At 36.2% G+C, this 24,697-nt stretch overlaps 1 pseudogene across 1 annotated transcript; it reads right to left on the reverse strand.

Moving 5' to 3' along the window:
* Nucleotides 1-7,580: 7,580 nt before the first annotated feature.
* LOC308641692 (pleckstrin homology domain-containing family B member 2-like) lies at nucleotides 7,581-8,260 on the reverse strand (annotated as a pseudogene). The gene has a single exon. The product of its transcript is annotated as a pleckstrin homology domain-containing family B member 2-like (transcript).
* Between the last annotated feature and the right edge of the window lie 16,437 nt (nucleotides 8,261-24,697).

The raw sequence follows: 24,697 nt of genomic DNA on the forward strand, positions 1-24,697 counted from the left end.
TTCCCAGCAGAATGGGATTAAAGGTATGCCTCACCATGCCTGGATATATTATCTATATATATCTTTCCACAAATAAATTGCGCTTTATTTAAATTTTTCTCACATACAGAAATCTTACTTAAGTTTTTCTTAAGCATTAGAGAATAACTTGCAGAAGAATACAAGTGCTGACATATTTCTTTGTGACTTTGAAAATAATTATTTAATTATATTTTAAGGAAGATAGATATTATTGCATTATATTATATATGTCTTATATCTCTTCTAAAATTTTCTCAGTCAAAATTTTCTGCCTTCCAGAACTTTGGCCACTTAATTCTTGTACCACAATCCACTTATCACAAGATGGCTCATCAGGGATGTCACATATGCCCTCCTGACTCATTGTTATAAACTCTAGCATCTCCCTGTACTTCCATACATCTCGAAGTGACAAGAAATCATGTTGAATCTAACTTCCTTAATGCTGCCAAAATTCATAAATTCTACTTATCAAATTCCATAACATGTATTGTCATATGGTGAAACACTAGAGATTCCTGTTGTTACATTACCATTAATACTCCTATGTACATAAAATGTAAAAGCTGCTAAAACAATTGGAAAAGGGCTGTAACTCCTTGTTTGACAATAATTGCATGTCTAAAATACCCAGGAGGTTATAGTAGTGTGTTGCTATCATAAATTTTAAAAATCTGCAAATTGGCTAGATACAAGTTAAATATTTGGACAAAAATTTATTGCTAAAAATTATGGAATTTTTTTTAAGAAATCTAATGAGTATTCTGTAGAAATTTTTTGAAAAATATTTTAAAATTCTCATTGAAGAAATAAAATAACATAAATAAAATAATCACATACAATATTCCACAGAAGAAAACATCAAAAGAAATATATAAATTTTATATAAAGAATATATAAATTTACTACAATTCCAACCGAATGTACATGGAAATATGACCACTTAAAAAAAGCTTAAAATTTTGAGTGGACTAAATGATAACTCTAGGCACGTTGGGGAGGCTAGAGGAGATGGGTCTCTGTGGCTGTGTCCTGTATCTCTGCAGTCCCTTCCCTATCTATTTCCTTGTGGTCATGGTGTAGCAGGTTTCTTCCACTGGGCCATTCTGCCATGATGTGCTGCCTGATCTTGGATCCAGAAGGATGAAATCATTATCTACGGACAGATAACCTCTGAAACTGTGCGCCCCAAATAAACGCTTTCTCCACTAATTTGTTCTTAACAGGTGTTTTGGTTACAGCAAAGAAAAAACCTGACTCAAAAAGATGACTAAAACACATGAGGTTTCAGAGGGAAATAATAACTCTATTGGAAATTCACAAAAGACCACTCATGTTATATTGTGGGGGTGGGGGGAACCTTGGCTATATTTTGCTTGTGTTCTCAGATATTGTTTGAAGCTGAATTTAAAGGTGATGAAGTAGTTAATCTGGCAGAGGGAATTTCAAAGCAGCACAACATACAGTCAGTGGCATATATATTGCTGGCAGCTTTAAGCCAGGTTTACTGTGAGAATCAGGAGCAGGAAAGAGTGCTAAAGGATTATAAGAATAGGCAGGTTGGCTAAAATACTGCAAGTAAAGTTGAGGCCAAGGAATTTGTACTTGTTGAAGAGACTATAGATCCTAAAGATATGCTAAGTACTTTTCAGAGAGAAAATGAGAAAAATGTTTCTAGGGCATCTCAGAAATTTGGAAGACTACATCCATCACAGTTTCCAAGGTATCAAAGAGAAAATTTCTTGAAGAGATAATAGGGGTGCCCTGCACACACTGGAAGGACTAAAAAAATTTTAACCACAGTGAGCTCTGCAGGTACTCAGAGGCCATTAGAGTCCCAATTTCAGAGAACACAGGTATTGTGGAAGGTGGCAATAGATCCTGGCATCATCCACGTGGTGTTGGTTCTACAGAAATGAAAGATAATAAAGTTAAGTGATCATGAAAGTTTAAACCATGATATCAAAGAAAGAACGGAAGGGCCAAGCCAAACAATGTAAAGTCAGAGCCCCCTTGGGCTGCTTCCCTGAGAATGTGACGCATGAAGCTGTGAAAGTGAAGCCAAAGTTAGAATGGAGTCCCCAGGAATTAAGAGAGTAACATGTAATGTGTTCTGAGAAGAAGCTGCTGGCTGGGAAGAAAGTCAGGCTACAAAAAAGCTCATGTGCATGGCTAGCAAAGCCAAAATGGTGGGGCTGCCTAAGCCCTTGAAAGAGCACATTTCATTGTGTGTATATAACATATTTTCTTTATCTATTCATCTGTTGAAGGGCACTGAAGTTGTTCCATAACTTAGCCCACTCAAATTGAGCTGCTATAAATGTTGATATGACTGTGTCACTATAGTATGCTGATTTTAAGTCCTCTTTTATAGAACAAAGAGTGGGATAGCTGGGTCAAATAGAGGTTCCAATCCAAGTTGTCTGATGAATCTCCACATTGCTTTCTAAAGTGGTTGTACCAATTTGCAATTCTACCAGCAATGGATGAGTGTAACTCTTCCCGCAGATCCTCACCAACATTTATTGTTACTTGTAATCTTGATGTGATATACATACACACACACACACACACACACACACACACACACAATGGAATATTATTCAACCATGAAAAAAAATGAAATTATGACATTTGCTGGAAATGGATATAACTGGAGACTATCATGCTGAGTGAAAACTGCCCATCTCCAAAAACCAAAGGCCAAATGTTCTCTCCAATATGTGGATGCTAATATAAAATAAGATGGGGCAGGGAAGAATAGAAGTTCATTGTATAAGACAAATGGGAATTAAAGAATGGGAAGAAAGATGCGAATAGGAAAGACATTAGAATGAATCAGATGTAACTTTCCTATGTTTATATATGAATACACAACCACTGAAACTACACATCATGTACAACCACAAGAATGCGATTCTAATGCGAATGAGTTATACTTAATGTATGTATAAATATGTCAAAATATACTCTACTGACATGAATATATAAAAAGAATAAATAATAAAAACAGAAAAAAAAGAGTGCATCTCTCAGTTAGGTGTCCTAGATACTGTATGTAGAGTTACTAAACCTATTTGTCTGACTGGATTTGAGTCTTGTTTTGGCCCTCTTTCTTCTTTTTGTGCCCCTACAACTCACTTTGGAATGTGAATATTTACTCTTTACTACCGTATATTGTAACTTACCTTTGATTCATATAAAGGCTTATAGCACATGTTTGCTGAGAGAGAGAGAGAGAGAGAGAGAGAGAGAGAGAGAGAGAGAGACTGAGAGACTGACTTTGGAGTTGTACTAAAACTTTTAAGACTCTGGGAATCTCCAGGAGGAACTAAATGCATTTTTCATTTTGAGATGGACATAGGCTTCGGTGGGTCAGGGAGGAATTTCTTGGTTTGGATATGAGGTATACCCTCAAAGCTCCTGTTAATGCAGGAATATTCTGAAGTAAAACAATTAGATTATGAAAGCTGTAACCTAATCATCTCATCCTAGTTTGAATGGAATGACTGGATGGTAACTACAGGTAGGTTAGTTGTAGCTGGAAGAAGTTCATCACTGGGGGCTCCTTCCCTCTTTGTTTCCTGATCCCACCATGAACTAAGTAGCTTTCCTCTGTCAGGCCCTTTACCCATGGGCCTTAACTTCGGCTAAATCAATGGCATCAGCCATCTATAGACTGAGACCTCTGAAACCATGAGCCCCAAATAAACTTTTGCTCCTCTAAGTTGTTCTTCTTGGTTGTTTTCATAACAGAAATGGAAAAATCTGACTAAAATAGAAATTGGTACCAAGATTATAATTGTTGCCATTCTTAACCTGACCATAAGGCTCAAAAGCCTTTTAAAATGTTTTGCAGGGGTAATTTTGAAAGTTTAGACACAAAATGTCAAAGCTTTTAGGATGTTGTCAGCAGAGTTTAATGGGCAATTCTGGTGGGAGCTCAGAAAGCCAGGAATATAAATGGTGCTCATGAAGTTTCGGAGGGAAATAAAGACTATATTGAGAATTAAACTATGGGCCACTCACATCAAATTCTGGCAAAGAATTTGGCTACATTTTGCCATATCCCAAGACTTTGTATGAGACTAAGTTTGAAGGTTATATGCTAATTAATCTGACTAAAACCGTAGCACAGTTTTGCATGTTAAATTGTTGAGAAATACATAATTACCAATACATATGGCATTTCATCTCTGATATGGTTTGGATGTGACATGTTTCCCAAAAGCTCATGTGTGAGAATGCAAGAAGGTTCAAATGAAAAATCACTGGGTTGTGAGTGACTTAACCTAACCAGTGAATTAATCCTGTAATGGGATTAATTGAGTGGTAACTAAAGTGTTAGGGTGTTGATGGAGAACTTGGGCATTGGGGGCATGGCTTTGGGGTATATATTTTTATCTGGCAAATGGAGACCTCTTTCTCTGCTTTCTGATCATCATGTGAGCTGCTTTCCTCCGCCACACTTTTCTGCCGTGATGTTCATCCTCACCTTGAGCCCTAAGGAATGGTGCCTACTGTCTATGGATTGAGACCTCTGAAACAGTGAGCCCCCAGATCAATGTAAGTTATAATGTCAGATGTGGATGGATGGATCTCACAAACGCTGGGTGCATTTTTTGGTGTGCATGTGTAGTTTTCAGCTGGCTATAGTTTTCAGGATTCACTTAGTGTTTCTCTAGGTCACTACACATAAATAAACACAACATTTTCTTTATACTGTCTTTACAATATCAAATGCTTTGTAATAAATTTTCATTTTCAAAACAAGTGTTATGGCAGAACTGCCTCTACTGTAATTGATTACGTGCTTAAAAATAAAGATTAAAATTCAGAGATTAGAAAGCTGTGAAGTATTTAAAGATCATTTATTCTAATTAAAGTCCTCATATGACAATGCCATAGGTTGGACATGAAGTGTTCCCTAAAAGCTTCTGTTAATACAAGAATATCCAGAGGTGGAAGGTTTAGAATGTGAAAGCTGAAACCTAATCAGCCCACCCTAGTTTGAATGGATTGAATGGGTGGTAACCATAGGCAGGTGGGGTGTGACTAGAGGAAGTGGATCACTCAGAGCATGTCCTTGATGGGTGCATTTTTCCTGCAGTGCCTTTACCCTCTCTCTGCTTCCTGAATCCACTATGAGCTAAGCAATTTTTCTTCTCTGAAGCCTTCTACCATGATGTGCTGCTGCACCTTGGTCCTGGAGCAATGAACACAGCTATCTATGGACTACGATCTCAAACTGTGAGCCACATATATACTATTCCTCCTTTAAGTTGTTCTTGTTGGGTGTTTTGGTGAGACAGATGTAAAAAGCTGACTAAAAGAGATGATATCTTAATATGTTAAACAATGTATACCCAAACCTAAAATGTTATTTAAAGGAGAAACATTATGGGTGTTCTCATTAGTCAGAAACTTGTGATAAATTATTGATTTTACTGATTGAACTCCCCCACCAAAATAGTACCAAATCACACCAATATCACTTGGGTTTTGCAAACATTATAGATAGCTGCTATTAGCTGATTATATATAGGCCCTATTTCTATTATGTCTATTATCTCATCCAATTATAATAATTGTTTTCCTTCCTTGTAACATGTACAGTACATAGAGGTGGGACATTGTGCTGGACACATTCTTAAGGAGTCACACCTGGTAAACTTCAATGAGTTACACACTTTTATTATCCCTCCAGTCTTGCTTCTAACCAACAGAATATGTCAAGTCATTTATAGTGTGCCATTTCCATGAACAGGTCGTATTATATGATAAAGATGATGGGGAATTCTTTTGTGTGTGTGTGGAAGTACAGCATACATCTTTAATAATGATTACAATACAAACAAAAGTAATTCTTATGACACAGGATATAAAGTCAACATTACATGTTACAACAATACTTTAAACCATCAATATCTTGTTGTCACACATCATATCTCTACATAAAGATGAGTGCATTTCCTTTTAGCTAGAAATAGACACTCTCTTATCAAATACTCCCCTAGGAATAGTTAGAAAAACAGACTGTGGACCCTACTATTTCCAATAAGCATCGGGCTTTCTATGGACATCTATTCAAAGACTTGAACAGATCAAGAGATGGAGCAAGCTGAGTAGTGAAACAAGAGAGCCATGTATGTAGCCAGCACAATCACAACAGAATTTGTGCTTCCTTGAGTGTATTTTCAAAAATTGAACCAAACAAAATGTGGGGCAGGTCACTGTGGTGACACACCTTAATGAAAATACACTATTTAGAGCATGCAGGAGAGAAAATTGGAATAATTAGCAGCTTTTAATACATGAAGTAACAAATATAATTTTTTATATACATATTTCATAATGTGAGAAATACAAGTCTTTGACAGAAATAGAGGACTGTGGGTTTTTGGAGCTTCACACATTTGGGGGCTTGAAATTAAATGTTTCAAGTTCTATCATGAGTAGATTAGGAATAAAATAAAGGTTAAGGTCCTGGTCAGGGTGACTGCTATCTTGAGCAAGTCCCTCAGCCCATAGGCCCTATTTCTCAACTTCAACTCAAGCTTCCCCCAGCCCCAGTCCATTGCAACAGTTGGTGACTAGCCACAGTGCTGTATTCCTCCACAGGACAGGTCTTCAGAGCCCTGGAAAGTGTTCTGCACCCAGTGTGATCCCCAGGAGGCCGGAAGCAAAACACTTTGAACTGTGGCTCTCCCTCCATTTTCCTTCCCATTCTTCTAATATTACTTTCTCAACAAATAGAAAAATAGGTTATAAGTAGGCTTAGTGGGCAATAAACATACATAAAGCAGACACTTAAAATATATCTCTGAATAATTTAGCTCCATACACTTGTTACTGTTCTGCCTTCTTCAGGTTTTAAAGATAAAGACTTAAAACCCTGAGGCTCAAATTAATTTATAACATAGGATGCTTTCGAAGTGTTACTACAAAAAACACACAGGAATGCCAGGAGAATAAGCAGTTCTAGCATTAGGCAGATTCTGAAGCATCACCTTTAAAGGGGCTGTGTCCCTGTCATCCTGAGCAGTCAGCCTTGCTGGTGACTCCACAGAGCCCCAGAGGGCAGGTTGTGGAGCTTTTACACCACTACCTTCGGAAGTCACCTGGCCGCATACCAGTCCACAACTCCTAAGGTAACACGCAGCCAATTCTGTCTGAGGTTTGAAAGTGTGAGGTTAAATGGAAAGAAGCTGTAGTTTTCCTTGCCACAACCATTCATTCATTCGTCACTATATTATCGTACAACATGAAAATAAATTATCCATTCAGCACTATACCTAACTGTGGAAAGAAAATGCCTTTCAAGACAGGTATGTTGAAAGTAAGGTATTCTAAGAGTTGAACAGGGAACATCTGAGAATGAGCCAGAGCCCCAATGTGATTAGCCAAACAACACAGTTCAAAACCTTCTCTGTGCTTCTTATGCAGATTAGTTACAATTATTAGGTCACTACTTCCAAAAGAACTATTAAAACCATTATTAAAAACTTTTTCTCACAAACAGAAATGCCCTGCAAATCATATCATTGCACACAGGATTGTCAGAAGCTAAGCACATTAAGATCTTGAAGACTCTGGAAGCTCCAGAAAAGAGACTCTAAGGCCATGCCTGTGGCCACTCCAGCCAACCTGCCTAGTGACAGGCCATTGTTGTTTTCTAGATTCAGTTCATGAATGATGACTTGTATAGCAGATTGTTGTCCAAAAAGTCCTGCGTATGGGAACTGGTAGGGCACAGGGTCTGCCTGGACTTTGGCAACATAGACAACCTGAGTTCCTGACGGGTAGGCACCACTGTATGAAAAATAGCCATATGCAGTTGGTGCAGCATAGACTGTGTATGGAGAGGGTGAAACAGCCATGACTATCTTCTCTGAGCCAATGTAAACTATATTTGTTCTGGATTCTTAAAGTGCAAATTTCCAGGCCAAACAATTATCTGTGCTTTCTGCACAAAGACTGATAGTTTTCTCATCTCGGCAAACAATCTGCAGCAGACAGGCTTTGGCTTCCTATCTGGAGGCTGAATATCCTGACACTCATGCCCTGTGCAGATATTGATGCATTCCACCCGAATATAGACCTTTTCCTCAATAACTTACTGAGTCTGGCCATCATAATAGATCAGGTGACCATCTGACCACAGGTCAAACCCATACTTCTTCCAATAATTCAAAATAGTACTCTGTCACAGCAACCATCCACTCTTCACAAACACCATCTCTTCACCTGTGAATGCTTGGGCTGTGGGTGAGAATCATGCTAGTAGCCCAAGGACGCTGCTACATTCTTGGGCTCTGACCATGGCGATTCTTACATAAGGCTTCATTTAAGCTAGAGAGAGGTCCTTTTACAGGACCTAAAGAAGCAAATGACCACATTGTGAACTGCTCATTAAGAAGGATAGGACAGGGAATTGTCCTATGTGACCTCTCGGGCCTGAGGACTAGTCAACAACCAGTCAGAATGGATGGACTTCTGACTATAGACTGTACAGCTTCAAGGCACTGAATGGGTTTGTAATCTAAGAAATTTTGGAAGCAGATTTTTTTATAGGTGTGCCTCCTACTGAGAATGCAGCCCAGTCAACACTTAGCAGCTTCATAAGCTGCAATTTTAGTTCCAACTCTTGGAAACTTCTATATAATAAAACTACATTACTTTTTTTTTTTTTTAAAGAGAGAGTGAGAGAGGGGGGAGAGAGAGAGAGAGAGAGAGAGAGAGAGAGAGAGAGAGAGAGAGAGAATTTTTTTTTAATATTTATTTTTTTAGTTCTCGGCGGACACAACATCTTTGTTGGTATGTGGTGCTGAGGATCGAACCCGGGCCGCACGCATGCCAGGCGAGCGCGCTACCGCTTGAGCCACATCCCCAGCCCCAAACTACATTACTTTAAACCTCTCAATTTGTGATAAATTTTATGCTGCATAAAATTAACACAGTCCCAAACATTTATATTTAAATAATATAGTGACATTGTTGGTAATAAACTGAATCAAGATCTTTTCCCATTGAATTTGGAAATGGGACTAAGATTTTTTTTTTTTTTTTTTTTTTTTAATCTCAATGTGACCCTGTGTTGAGAAAAGGAGTCCTGGGAGCAAATAGGGCTGTGAAGAAGTGACCTTTTATATCTGTGAACTGAGAATCATAAAAGTTAGTTTACAGAGAAAGAGTGGACAGAGAAAGGGAAATGTGAGTTAGGAAAAGAAATCTTCTTAGTTTCTACTTAGCTTTCTCTTTTCTGGTTTCATCCACCTAATGAGGGCTGGCTTGCCTGAGTTTCTATGGCATATTTCCGTACCATTGTACTAAGTCCTTCTCTTTTAAATGAAGTTGTCTGAAGTTAAAAACTTTTATTTATTTAATTTTTTGGGGGGGTGGGTACCGAGGATTGAACTCAGGGGCACTCAACCACTTAGCCTCATCACTAGCCATATGTTGTACTTTATTAGAGTCAGGGTCTCTCTGAGTTGCTTATTGCCTCCCAAAATTGCTGAGACTGGCTTTGAATTCCAGATTCTTCTGCCTCCGCCTCCTGAGCTGTTGGGATTACAGGAGTGCACAACATGCCTACACTGAAGTTAATATCTTTTATATTCAATCAAAGAGCACAAGATATTCAAGTAATAAATAAATAAAGTAAGTCATAACTTCTCTTAATAAACAGTGTATTGGCAAAACTGTCTTCTAAAATATTAACTTTTTATAATCTTTTTATTCTCCATGCTAAATAACTCAAATTCTCAATTCCAATTAATGGGCTAAAATCTTTAAGTGCCCAAATGGGAAAATCAAATTTTACATATTTAAAAGTTATTTTCTGCAGCACAATTTCTATTTGGACTGAAGTTAACATTTTCTTTATCCCCAAGGGAGGGAAAAGAGTAAATACTATGCAAAAATAATGTCTTTCTCCTATAATATTGCTTTTAACTCTGACTAAAGTGAATTGGTTATAAGTAGAAACACATTGGATTACTTGTTCAGTGGTCTTAAAAATCAGTTGACAATATGATAGCAAATAATATAAAGGGATGATAAATAATAAAGGGATAATATTAGCAAAATCAACTTCAGAGTAATAAACAATGAGATTAATTTTACATATTATCTTAAATCTGAGGGTAATATAAATAGCCACCAAGAACAAGAAAACGGCATTAAACTGAAGCGGATAAGTTTAAGGATGTAAATTTAATTCTGAGTTCCACAATCTGTGAGTCATGTGATCTTGGCTAGTGTGTCTGTTATTCTTCAAGACTCTGTTTCTTAGTGTATAAAATACCATGCCTCAAGTAAGGCAAGTGAGATAAACATGACAAGGGCATAGTAGAGTGTCCTGCCCAGTAAAGGAGACTGATTTTTTTCTACCCGAGGAGCTTACCATCTAATTAATGTCATCCAATAAAATAATGATTAAAATGTGAAGATCTGAAAGGGCTGTTCATGGTGGGAACACAAAGTCCACCTAACTTAACCAAGGTACGTCAAGTGAGGTTTTAATGAAAGGATCTGTTTGAACTGGGTATTTTAAAATAAGTAAGGGGAATAAAGTTGGGAAAAGATAAAAGAGAGTCAAAGCTAATGTAGGATTAATAAAGAAAGGATACAATGCTCAGGAAACAGCAAGTAGTTGTTTTTCCTGCACTAGTCTTTTGCTCCAGGTAGTGTTTTGAGAGGTGAAATTCAGGGATATATATTTTCTATAACTTGAATATTTATATCATAGAAAAGCATTTGGATTTGTCTTGACAATAAAAATGAACCACTGAAGTGTCATAATGAGATTTGTGCAAGTTCCCTCTAGGCTGAAAGGAAGTCAAAGCCAAGGCACAGTGATGTAAGTTTGTATGGTGCCAGAAATCAGTTATAAGATTGGGGTAGGTTGGGGTAGTGGTAACTAAAGTATGGTGAAGAGAAAGGGAACATAGCAGTGTGCTGGAACTAACTCCTATTGGCTCATGAAAGCCCATTGTTACACTTCCATAATCTTGAAAACTGGTTGTCAAACACCACTATTAATAAAACTAAACTGTACAACCTATTAAAATACTATATTAAAATAAAGTAATAAATGCTGGTGACTTATTATTTCTTTATTATTTTATTGCAATTTACCACTTTCTAAGCTCTTAAAATTATTATTATTATTTTTTTTTACATCAGGCTCTGTATCTATGTTCTGCAACTGTGCAACACCATACATCACTTTCCAAATCTGTAGTCAGTAATGCTGTATGTGTAATCAGAAATCAGCCACAGTGGAGAATTTACACCTTAGAAATCTGAAAATGCCATGCTCTGAATTAGTATTTGATACATTGTTTCATTCTTTTTTCTACACTTAAAAAAGTCATGGTAAAGTTAACAACATAGATTAAACATAAATGTATCAGGTCCCTACATTGCTTTGTATATAATGCAAAACATTGAGGAAATATACTATTGATTCACTTAGGAAGAAATATATTTCTAATGAACAAGGCCTGATTAATGTAAAACTAGAATACAAAACACAGTGAAACAAGAATTTTTAGTTGCCTTGATAGAAAATGTATAATTATTCTATTTCTGAATGTGTTTTGCTAAATCAAATTGCTCTTATCCTTTTATCATTGCATAAACTTACTGCTCTATTCTTTTTGTGTCTTTTTTTTTTTGGTCTGGACATGATTTTTATACCAATTTTATTCTCACTGGTAACATTACATGTCTTAATAAAACCTTCTTGTCTAAACCATTAGAGGACCTATGAGTTATTATTCTAAATGGTTTGTCTGTGACCTAAGTCTAGATTTGTGGAATCCCTAGGCTTGTAATGTCTTATATTGGATAGGTATACTTAACTTCATTTTGACTGGAGACTGCAAATTTCCAATGTTGTTTTGCTTTCATTCCCACTTAGTGTATGCATCTTATAAATCTTTGGTGGCAATTTGATTTAATTGTGTGGGCAGTTTATAAATTGTGACATTTCTAGAGCAGAACTGGGTTGTAAGAAGAGAAGAAAATTTCCTCCTAATGAAGTTTCTGGGAAAACAGGTGCATAGAAGGCAAAAAAAAAAAAAAAAAAAAAAATCTTTGGAAAATAAGATGGTAATGTACTTACTGGTTCAAACTCAAAGATTTATTCTCCAAACTCAAAGATTTATTCTCTTAGAACAAAACATTTTCACCTATTATAAGGCATTTCTGGTGCCAGCTGGTTATCACAAAGATTGTAGAGGAAGCTATTCCTTGAATGCAGTATAGTTCTTTCTAGATAACAAATTTCCTAGGATTTTTGCCTCCATGTCACTTCTATTTTATGGTAAATGTTTAGTCTGTGTCACTTTAGCCTTTTGGCTAAACTTCACAGGAGTTGGCACAGGGAATTAAATTAATTGCCCATTTAATCTAATAGCCCTCTCTAGATGATGCTCATTTCTGCTGTTTCAGGGGCAGACAAAACATGAACCATAATGCATCCAGCCAATTGGAGATTACAAGATTGAATTTGCTGAGAAAAAAAGAGTGGGTTGAGAACTTTGATCAGCCATTAAAAGGAATTGATTCATTTTACTGGCATTTAAAAACCTGCATACACCTATCATAGCAACTTTGAGTGTCTACAGATATCTAGCTTAAAAGCAGCAATACATATCATTTTCTCCCAGAATTAAACCAATAAAAATAAACCTTATTTTCATTTTAAATATAGTAAACAAATTATTATGTCCATGCAGTGTAATACCCTATGTATAGTACTTATATGATCATAATATGATCCTACTTTGCTCATGTCTTATGTTAGTCAAGAACCTTACAATTCAAAGTGTGATTTGTGAACCAGATGCATCAGCATTACCTGGAAGCTCATTATAAATTTTAAACTCCAGGTTGCACCTTAGACATGCAAAATCAGAATTGGCATTTTAATTAGCTCCCTGCTTGATTTATATGCCCAGTAATATTTGAAAGCACTATTCCATGGGACATACTGAAAATAGTACTCAAAATTAGTAACTACTGATTCCCTGTATTTTCAAAGAACTGAACAGATACATAATTGCCAAATTCCTCCCTAGCTACAATTCTTTTTTTTTTTTTTTGTAGACTTTAGATATGTACTCTATTGATTTAGTCAAGTCCTATTATTTCTGTGACCACCAGGTCTCATAATGAGAATAAAAATATTCACCTTGCATTTTCAAAGTTACTGGGAAAGTCAAATGAGAATTCTCTTATCTCTTTTAAGCTTCCACAGTTCTTTCTAAAGGTTTCTTCAATTTTCTATAACTTTTATTATCTTAAATGTTTGGAAGATGGTAGACCAAATTTTTTAAGGACTGTCCTTAAGTTTATATTTTTCCCAATGTGTCCTTTTGGCTAAATAGAGGTTATTCATCTTTAGCAAAAATTAGTAAAGATGGATGCTCTTTTTGTTAGAGTCCCTCAGGTTATTCATGATTTCAACTCATTCCATTACTGGTGATGTTAACACCGATCATTTAATTAATATATTTTCTGCCAGGCTTCTCCACTATAAAATTAATCTGTGTCTCTTTGTAATTATTATTTTGAGTAAATATAATTGAGACTATGAGAATAATTTGTTGTCTATCAACTTTTAATATATTTATTTATATCATTAGAGACTCATTTTATTCAGTGAATAATAATGCAAGTTTCTTATTGCTGTTTGATTTGATTTCCCAGTTTTCCCAGAAGTACTCACTCAAAGTCCTATCGAAGGTGGCATCTGTATTATTTTTAGCATTTTTATGGTATGCTTTAAGAATATTCTTACTTACTGACACAGGATATCAGGGGTTCATCTTATTCTTAACCTGCGATGATCCCAGAGACAGCTATTTCCACATGAAGCTGAGTTTCTGTGGGAGGAGAATGACATTTGAACTCATGCAAAAGTAACACTCTTGTTTGGCTCCCACTTCTACTGCCTGCCACCTGGGAAACTCTCCTTTCCTCTGAGGGCTTCTGACATCTCACTCTAGACAGTATCTGCATCTACCTCTCCATTGCAGATCCCTTCTTCTCCCCACTTGCATATATCAGGCCAGCCTTCTGTATCAGGGTCTCTCAATCTATGCAGGCTGTAATCCCCCTCTCTGAGCTACTCCTCCAATCCCCTCCAACGATACCCTTGTTCTCCAGTGGACTATTACCTCATGCTAAAGCACTGTGGCTCTCCATCCTATTGCATGCACTATGTGAACATGTATCTTACTAACATAAAATTTATATATCATGACCCAGAGCTTTACTAAGGGAAGAGAAAGAATGGAAGTATAGGGAAAGGAAGTAGGATTTTAGGTATCAATAACATAGGCCTGCATTTCCAATATTTTCTATCAAACACTAATCAAGGCATTGCTGGGAAATATTTTGTGATCTTATTAAAGTTCTTAAGTAAACTCACTTCAAACAAGGGACATTATACCAAGTAACCTGTTTATACCTGATTTTATCAGTTGAAAGGTGTTAAGAGAAGAGCTGAGACTCCCCTTAGGTGAGGGGGGAAAAAGATTTTGCCTGAAGCTAGCAATTTCAGTCCAGAATCCAGAGTTCCAGTCTGTCCTTCTTGATGGTATGCTCTACCAATTTGAGATTGTCTAACCATATTCTACAATCACACATATTTATTTCTTGCTGTAAACCTCTTAGTAGAGTTGTTCCTCAGTACCTATAGGTATTGGTTCCAATTGGTACCAAGAAGGTACCAACATCCATGGAGGCTCAAGTCTCATACATATAAAATAGTATTATGTTTGCATATAGAGTTTGCCTATTATCCTCTATATATTAAACATCAATGGATTATTTGCAGTAACTAGTAAAGTATAAATGCTACATAAATAGTTGTTATTTCTATATATTTTAGAGATTAGTGACAGCAACAAATAAAGGTCTACATGTGTAGAATAGATTCACCATCAGAGGCCTGACTACAATTTCAGTCTGGGGTTTGTTGATGATTTCTTTTTTTTTTATTTTTTTATTTTTTTGAATTAATTTTTTTATTGGTTGTTCACAACATTACAAAGCTCTTGACATATCATATTTCATACATTAGATTGAAGTGGGTTATGCAGAACTTGCTGATATGGAGGGAAAACAGTATACTACTCCCATTCTTTCTGCTTATATTTTTTTCCAATGAAAGCTTACTGAGAAATGTTTTCTCTTTCCATGACAAGAAGACATTACTAAAATGTATTATATGAGGGGTTTAAGTTAGATATAAATATAATTTCCTTACAGTGAATATTAAAAAAAGGAAGATATCATGATGTCAGGGTTGATTTTGGGGTGTCATCTTGACTGGATTACAGAATACCCAGAGAGCTGGGAAACCATTATTTATTCTCAATGCTTCAGTGGGCTCTGAGCCAAACCAGGTTTGATGAAAGGAAACACCTGGAGATTTGGTGATTGATTAGAATAATTGGCTGGCCAGGGTATGGGTGTAAGAGTGTTTCCTGAGGAGATTGGCACTGAGTCAATTGAGTAGAGAATATATATCCTCAATGTGGACAGGCAACTTCCAACTGAGTGGGTGCCTGGATGGAATTAAAAAGGAGGCAACAAATAAATTACTGCTCTCTCTTCCAAAGGCAGAATATCCTTCAACTGGCCTTGGGCATCCTAATCCCAGGTTCTATGGCCTTTGGACTCAGGGACTTTCACAAGTGGAACCCTAGCATTGTACCAGTGGAACCCCAGATTCTAGGACTGAGTACTTTACCATTGACTTCCTTGGTTTTGAAGCCTTTGGACTTAGAGTGAATCACACTAATAGCTTTCCTGGTTTCCCAGCTTACCTGCAGCCTTCTCATCCCCTGTAACTCGTTGAGTCAATTGCCCTAATAAATTTTCTTGTACTCTTACTTTTCTCTTTTTATTTTTCTTTCTCTTTCTCTCTCTGTATGTGTATCTCCTATAAGTTCTGTCTCTCAGGAGAAGATTGACTAAAACAGATAGCATAGTAATATGAATCACCCCTCATCTATGCAGTGTCTACTCAGAAAGAATATGAAATATGAGTTTCTTTTTCTATTTCTAATCTTATCACCATATATTTATTCACAACTCATCTTGAAGATTTCCTTCCCACAGTGAATGGACTGAATTTCACTTTTGGTTTCCAAAATTGTAAATGAAAACACACCTAAAAGAAAGAGAAAATTAAATACTTTCAGATAGAAGGTTGGAATTAACAAGCATCAGTATGTGCAGCTGTATGAATGTCATGTTACACCCTAGGACTTTCTCATCCATCACTAGGATCAGATTGTCTGATATATCTGGAATATTTATTCCCTACTGCTCATAGCATGGACTTCTCAATTTTCATGTTTCCACTTTAATACCATTTTTCTTAGATGCTCTTTCTAAGCAAATGTCTTTCTTCTCCTATGAATGCCTCTTTCAACCTTCATTTATTTTATCATTTATCAGAATTTGTTTCTCATTTAAAAAAATAACAACTCTTTCTTTATATGTTTTTACTCTCTCCCTCAATCAGTTTTGTAATTCCAACATATAACACCATAAGATAGAATAGGTGCTCAATAAGTATTTGCTGAATAAATGAATGCCACTATGTCATAATTATTTGCATGTCTAAGATACAGTATCTAAATATTTGAAAACATCGTTTTGATATAGAACAGAAAATACCTATCTGTTAATTAACTGCTTTAAATTTTAAAGTCCTCAAATGGGAACATACAAATCAAATTTATTCATCCAGTTTTATTGCTTCACTTTTAGTGCTTTCATTCAAAACAGAGTTGTTATACCTTGGCTTATCTGAGTAGGCTCTATGTTTACTCATCCATCTGTCAACAAATATTTAGTTACAGTAAAGTTTACTGGGCCACATAGACCATTGTTAAGTGCATAAATCTGAGACTGGCTACTCCCATAAGCTTGCTTGTGAAAGAGACAGAGAAATACTGTAAATACATAAAGAGTCAGACAAAAGGGGGAAAATGTTCTGCTTAACCAGCTTGGATATATCAGAAACAGACAATAGATAACCATCTGTGTAAAGGTGTTACTGAGACCTTATTGAATGAATGACTGACAAAACAAGTCGCATTTCTAATTTTGAGCTGAATAGAAAATCAGGCTTTCTTGTTACTGGAAAATACACTGACATCAGTGAAAAAAATGCATGTATATGTGCCAAGAAGCTATTAAAATTACATATATGTAAAAATCTTATGAATATATGTTGATATGTTTATAGGACAATAATGATATCAGAAGTTAAGATTTAGAATTAGGCTAATTAGAGGGACAAGTAAGGAATATTATGATTTTACATCATTTCATTTAATATAAATAAAAAGATGATTTTCTGCTAGTTATAGAAATTGTGAATAACAATTTCCTTCATTTTATGTCATAATAAATAACCAAGACTGCTTTTCCTCTAATTTCTTTTCAGTAAACTTAAATTATCATTGTTGTTTCTCTAGCAAATTGTTGAGTTTTATACTTTGTTAGCGATTATCTCTATAGTATTATTTGTCAATATCTATGAAAAATAATGTGACCAACTAGCATTAATAGTAATTTATTTTTTGCCTATATATTACCAAAAATTGCCACATTGATTTTTTAACATTATATTGATTGACCGATGAAGAGAAATGATATGTTCACAGGTGGTGAGATCCAAGTTTACAAGTATTTGTAAATAAATGTATGAAAAGTCAAGAGCAGGATGAGCAGGTTCCTTAATTTACATGCAAATGTTATAACTTTTTCATGGACAAAGTTTTACTTTTGTTTGTTTTTTCTTTCCAAATGATCTGATAAATTGCTAGTGATGTAGTAACAAAGTGTTTTGCTATACCAAGATTAAGGATTATATTGTGAATTCAGTTTATTTATTTTCTTATTGGAAAAAAAAAACAGTAAGTAAGCACAATCTCACCTGGACTTTTATCATAAGAAAAAAAATTAAACATAACATTGGTGATTCATTCCAAATGTATTTAAAATGGCAGCCAAATGTCTGGATATATTTGCAACTAAATATTTAAAAATATCTTGTTAATTTATTTGGTTATTCAGTTTGTATTAAATATTTAGCGTTATGTGCACATAGCTTATGTAACTAAAAAGAGAGTGCTTTTGTAACTTAGCCTCCTGGTTTACATTTATTATCATATTAATATATGTATGTTTTTAAGCATATGAGGCTTTAGAATGCTTTTATTACCATTCCAGGATGCTTCATTTCTGTATACAAGTCACAGACATAAAATATAGAAATGTTGAGCATCTGTGCAAACTGACTGGGACAGTAGACAGAGGGTTTTGATTTTTGTAGGGGATTCATGTGGGCAAATGTCCAAAGAAAAATAAAATATTTCTTTCCTCTGAACAGCCTATGTTTTCTTTTAACTTAGTGTATGTCTTTGTTCTTTTATCCTCTTTTGATATAAAACTCTAAAATTGCATCTCTTAACATTGTGCATACAAATCATTACCAGAAATGAGTATTATAGTTTACATTTCATGTTTTGAGCTTTTAGAAAATTCAACTGTACGGAAACCCTCATAGACACTGAGCATTTCTCAAGTTTGATTAAAATGGTGATATTTACATAGAGTCAGTCATAACTTGTAAACACCGAAACATATAAATTCACACTTAAGGACAAAAGACACTGAGGGTTGTAGGATTTGAAAGAATAGTCACCTTTAGATACATCTAGAACTCAAATTATGAGGTGTCCTAGAAGTGTCAGAAAACACATGTGAAGTGTGGGTTCTGATTCAGGGTTCATCCTGAAAGACTGACATTATGAAAGACACCAATACTAAAAAAGAACTTGGATATCAGTATAAAACTGGGAGGAGAGAACCTCTCAGATTCCTCCTCACAGTCCTCTATTATCACCATGGGGGAGATGTCTTTTGCCCTCAATACCATTCACCCTGTTCATTTTGGTTGACCTGTGAATTAATGATGGACATGCCTTGAATGCACACATGATGACAAGGGAATCGTATATTTTGTAAGTGGCACAGAAAATTTGCTGAAGCATGCACAATTTAAATCAGCCAGCCAGTCGTTCTCTCCTGCTGATTCAGTGGTATCAAGGACACAGCATCTAACCCTCACATTTTACTTGGCTGCAACTCTCTTTCTGAACAGGGTCCATGGAGCATGGATCTTGGTCTTATGAAACAAATCTTCCTCTTTAAATGTCAGTGTCTCATTAGACCTCTGCCTTGGTTCATTTTACTGGTGTTTCCCCCTGCTCTCTAGTGAAATGAAGTGAAGTGGTTAACAGCCTCTGCTGCTGTCTTAAATGTACAAGCCTGTAATTTGACTCTAGGTGGACTGTGACTCTTTGGAACAAAGGCTGTTTGAACATGCATTTCTGTCATGGTGGGATTTAAAGATCACAATAAAGCTTGATAAAGGCATAGCTTATCAGAGGGTAAGGTAATTTTCATGTTCTATAATGCTCAATTAAGAGTTTCCATCTAACCTCTAAAGGCCCCTGGCTGAATTATAATGATGCTCAATTGTTAAAAGAATCTAACCTTTGTACCTCTTGGGGGCTGCTACATTTTGGTAGTATGTACTATAAGGACATTATTCAGATGGTGAGCAGAGGTTCTTATTACTCAGTTTTCAGTGTTCTGAAGAAAACACAACTCTGATTCCACAAGTTAATTTTATAATACAGATACTCAAAAAGATAAAGGGAAGGCTTTTAGGAGCTATGTCAGATTACGCAAGTATATTACTCTCTTGCTTTGTCACATGAGAGAGCAATTCTTTGAATACTGTATGCTGTTGATGGGTTTACACATCATTTTGATGACACTTAATTGTTCAATATTTAGTTGAAGAAAATTTATTTTTGGCTTAGCACTGACTCCTTGCCGCAGTCTTGGCTGGGCACAGAATCACGAGCCAATCAAGCAGGAACAAAACTTTATTTTGAAAAAGCCGCTAACACTCTCAGCGCCAGCAAGTCAAAAACCGGTCCTCCCACGAGGGTGTCCGACCGGAACCCCGCGCCGACCGGAACCCCCCCGTCTCCTCCCACCTCCTCCGGAATTCCCTCCTACTATCCTTCCCCAACCAATGGGAACTCTCCAGCAGTCCCGTAAAGTCCCGTAACTTGAGTCCGGTAGCAGGCCAAGGTGAACAGCGGGAGTCCAGTTTGCATATGAATGTAAATTTTAACATAATCATCTCAGTGGCTAGCTGGCGTCACTTTACAACCAAAGGTGCCATACATCGTATATATGCTTGTGGCTCCTAGCATCTGCCCCCTTCTGTTTAATTAAGCAACAAGCAATGTGGCTAGGGACCGTGCCTGGTAGGTTGTCCAATTTAACATATGGTTCTTACCCGTCATGGGAGAACTGACCTTTAGGCGTCAGCTTCCTGTCTTAGGTTGAATCCACTGTAATCAGAGCAACCCGTCGCTGACTACCGGTCCAGCATTCAGCCATGCTTGTGGATAGGCCTATGCACCAGTGGGGGGGTGAGGTTCTTGCCTCACCTCTGTTGGCCCCCAAATTTAGCCTTGGTGCCAGTGGGGGGGTGAGGTTCTTTGCCTCACCTCTGTTGGCCCCCAAATTTAGACCATCACTAGTAGAAGGGAGGAGGATACAGAAATGCCACGACACCAAGCCAATTGACGGCTCCTTTGGAAAAATTGCGTCACTGGTGACACCATCAGCAAAGATATGCCAGTATTACCACAATAAACATGGGGTGAGCTGGCAAGGAAATTGCATCACTGGTGACACCATCAGCAAAAATATGCCAGCAGTACCACAATTCGGTGCACCAGATGATATTTCACAATGTATGCAACTGATATATAGTCCAGGCAAGTTCTGCAAGCAGTTCAAATTGGAGGAGTCTATCAATATGTCCATATCCTCCCAAAGTAAATCAAGTCCTTGATAGCATTACTTGTTGAGTTATATTCATTGATGCATCAGTTTATACAGTTTACTGTGATAGCTATCATAGAAGCTGTAGTTTGGTTTTATCTCAGTCTTCACTGGAATTGGGATGGAGATGGAAATTCTGGCAATGATGGTAAAGAGACATTATCCTGAACAGAATTATTAAATATAATAAAAAGAAAAGGTGAAAGTAAACAAACAGATCTGTTAAACTCCTTTAAAAACAATCCTTAACAGCCGTTTACCAAATTTAAATTAGTAAACAAACAGATCTGTTAACCATCTTTAACAACAATCATAAACAGCTGTTCACCTAATTTAAATTAAACCATATAAATCACGTGAATAAAGAAAAAATTCGGATCCATTTTTTCATGAGCGCTCCTCATATAAGAAATATGGACATGCTTTTGGGGAAGGGACCTTATGAGGGTCAAAGACAACAAATTGAATATGACCCTGGTGTGTACGCACAAATTGCTGTAGATGCAGTTAGGGCATGGAAAACTTTACAGGGGCATGGAGACTTACAAGGTCAATTATCTAAGGTAATACAAGGAACTAATGAACCTTATGCTGAATTTGTAGATAGACTTATTCAGTCAGCCTCTAGGATATTTGGAAATACAGAACAGGTAATGCCATTTATAAAACAACTGGCTTATGACCAAGCAAATCGTTGCTGCAGAGAGGTCATTAGACCATGGAGACATGAGGATTTAAACACATATATTAAATTATGTAGAGACATTAATGAACAGGGGCAAGTCTTAGCAGCAGTACAACAGGCTTTAGATGCCAGGCCAAGAACATGCTATAATTGTAATCAAACAGGACATTTTAAAAGGAGTTGCCCCATAAGAGGAGGGTTTAACAAAGCTGGATATCAAAGGAATAGAATACCAGGTATTTGCCCACGATGCCGTAGAGGGAGACATTGGGCTAATGAATGCCGCAGTCTTGGCTGGGCACAGAATCACGAGCCAATCAAGCAGGAACAAAACTTTATTTTGAAAAAGCCGCTAACACTCTCAGCGCCAGCAAGTCAAAAACCGGTCCTCCCACGAGGGTGTCCGACCGGAACCCCGCGCCGACCGGAACCCCCCCGTCTCCTCCCACCTCCTCCGGAATTCCCTCCTACTATCCTTCCCCAACCAATGGGAACTCTCCAGCAGTCCCGTAAAGTCCCGTAACTTGAGTCCGGTAGCAGGCCAAGGTGAACAGCGGGAGTCCAGTTTGCATATGAATGTAAATTTTAACATAATCATCTCAGTGGCTAGCTGGCGTCACTTTACAACCAAAGGTGCCATACATCGTATATATGCTTGTGGCTCCTAGCAACTCCTATCACTTTTTTCCTGATATCCACATTTTAATCACTTTGAAATAGGTTGCTAACAGCAATGACAAATGCAGTATTACATTTTCAATGTCTTTCTATTAATGTTCTTATTATTACACACAATAGAGTTAAAATGCTATCAGAAATTCTATAATACAATATTATATATATATATATATATATTATTACTATGTACTATATTATCAGTTTAATTATTCATGGTGATAATAATAATAAAAGTAGTCTCTTTTCTCATTACCTAAATTTTGGTGTTAAAACTAAGGGAGCCTCTAGATGGAAAGGATGGGTCCCATAACTTCCTGAGGTTCTGTAGGGAAATGAGTTCCAAATCCTTCCTGCGAATTTCTGCCCTGTCTTCTTCTGACAGCTCTTTGATCAGTTTTCCATCTTTCAATATTATCTTGACATCACTTACCATATTATGCCCATATTCCTGCTGGTTTATACATTTTAATTCCTTCATCATTGTTTTTTAAAGGCCTATGAAAGACAGAGAGATAACCAAATGGTCAAGTGAATATCCCTGGACTGAGGTGAAGATCCCATTCATTTAAAAATGATCTCAGTTGTGGGAGCAAAGAGAGAAGTAGCAATAGTTGTGGAAAGAGACAACTAGTAGAAAGAGTTGAAACTATTATGGCAGCAAACAGACCAGTACCTATGAACACGACACAGTTACTATCATCCTTACTACCACATAGATTATAGTACTGCACAACTTATGAGAACTTTTGGGGGCATTTGCCTTTAACCACATCAGTCTGGTGATTCTTTCTAACAAAAACATAATATGGTTCTTCCCTTTGAATATTAATTATGTAGAAAATAATAGCTGCTCAAACATGTGCGATTATCATAAATACTTAAAACAGAGTAAGCTTTGCTTATGAAAATGTCTTACAATTACTCAGCTATCTCTAATAGTCTTTATATACAATATGTAAGCAACATAGCAATTTTCTGGCCCTGGGTTTCAATTTTTCCTTGCATACAGTTTTGAAACTAAAAGATACTCATTGAGATCATACTTCTCATTTACCCAAATTCCCAAGTTATATAGAATTGATTTCTCCTACTTTTTATTCATTATAATTCCACAAAACATAGGTTCTTAACTGTTCTTCCAACAGACTTCTGATCACTTCTGCCCAGTTTAATTTGAGTCCTGTGCCAGGTTTACCTCAATAAAGTACATCTCCAACCACTGCCTCTTTTCAAAATTTCAGTATGCCAATTAGGGGCGATATTTTGTAATACTCTCTTGTTTCATCTGCTATTATCATACACTTTGAACAATTCCCCAACACATTTCTGCACTTTCCCATCCTTATGCTTTCACTCCATTCTGCCTTTCTGCCTGTCTTCATTCCCTAGCCCCCAAAATACTTTCCCATATTTCTTCATGTTAACTTTGTAACATTATTCAGAAGCCTTCACAAACACACTCTCTAGTTAAAATCTCTTTCTCACAAAATTTCACTAGTTGCTTGTGATATTTCTGTTACTTGAAATACCTTTGCAGGGTATTTTTATCCACACTACTTAAAAATATAATGAATACTGTAGTGTTTATCAGAATTCCTTTGAAAAGAATTTGTAGTAACTTGAAATCATTTTTATTAGGTATAGAGTAGATGTTTTATTGAGATGTATTACTAAAACATTTTTAATAGTGGAATCATAATAATGCTAACAGTGGTTTTTGACCACACATATCAGTGCTTCACGTTGCTTATTGCATTAGACTCAATATGAAAAGAATATTTTGAAGAAATAAAAGTAGCATGAAGAGAAAAGATTAGAATGGATAAGAAAGGTCTGAGAAAAAAATCAGCATTCTGATGAAATATACATGTGACAAGGAAAAAAAATAGTTAAAGGATATTTGACAATTCCTTTCTAGATTATTAAACAATTTCAAAGACCTAACAATACTATATTTGTTTCATTCTTCCAAATGCATGTTGCTTAAATTCAGGCAGAAATAAGTGTGGTTTTATATTAGAAGAAATGTTTACCTTTCTTGCATACTCTGATCACAATAGCTGAAATAATACAGTTATATATTGTCTCTTCTTATCCTTTAGAAGAGAGAAGTTGTATTAACTTGGAATCTTTATGAAGTCAGAGAAAAACTATCTTCTAGAAAACCCCAACCTATGAAGTGCAAACTATAAATTACTTCCTGAATATTAACTGAAAACATGGTTGTGTTATATGAATAATAAATGCTTTCACAGTGAATTCAGAGTAAAAGTTTACAATTATTCCTCAAAATAAGACTGGTTAATCTATGTGGTTCAGAGAATGTTCATATGTGGTCCTTAT

Source organism: Spermophilus citellus (genome assembly GCF_964194105.1).
Source record: "Spermophilus citellus genome assembly, chromosome: 2".
NCBI classification, from domain to species: domain Eukaryota; kingdom Metazoa; phylum Chordata; class Mammalia; order Rodentia; family Sciuridae; genus Spermophilus; species Spermophilus citellus.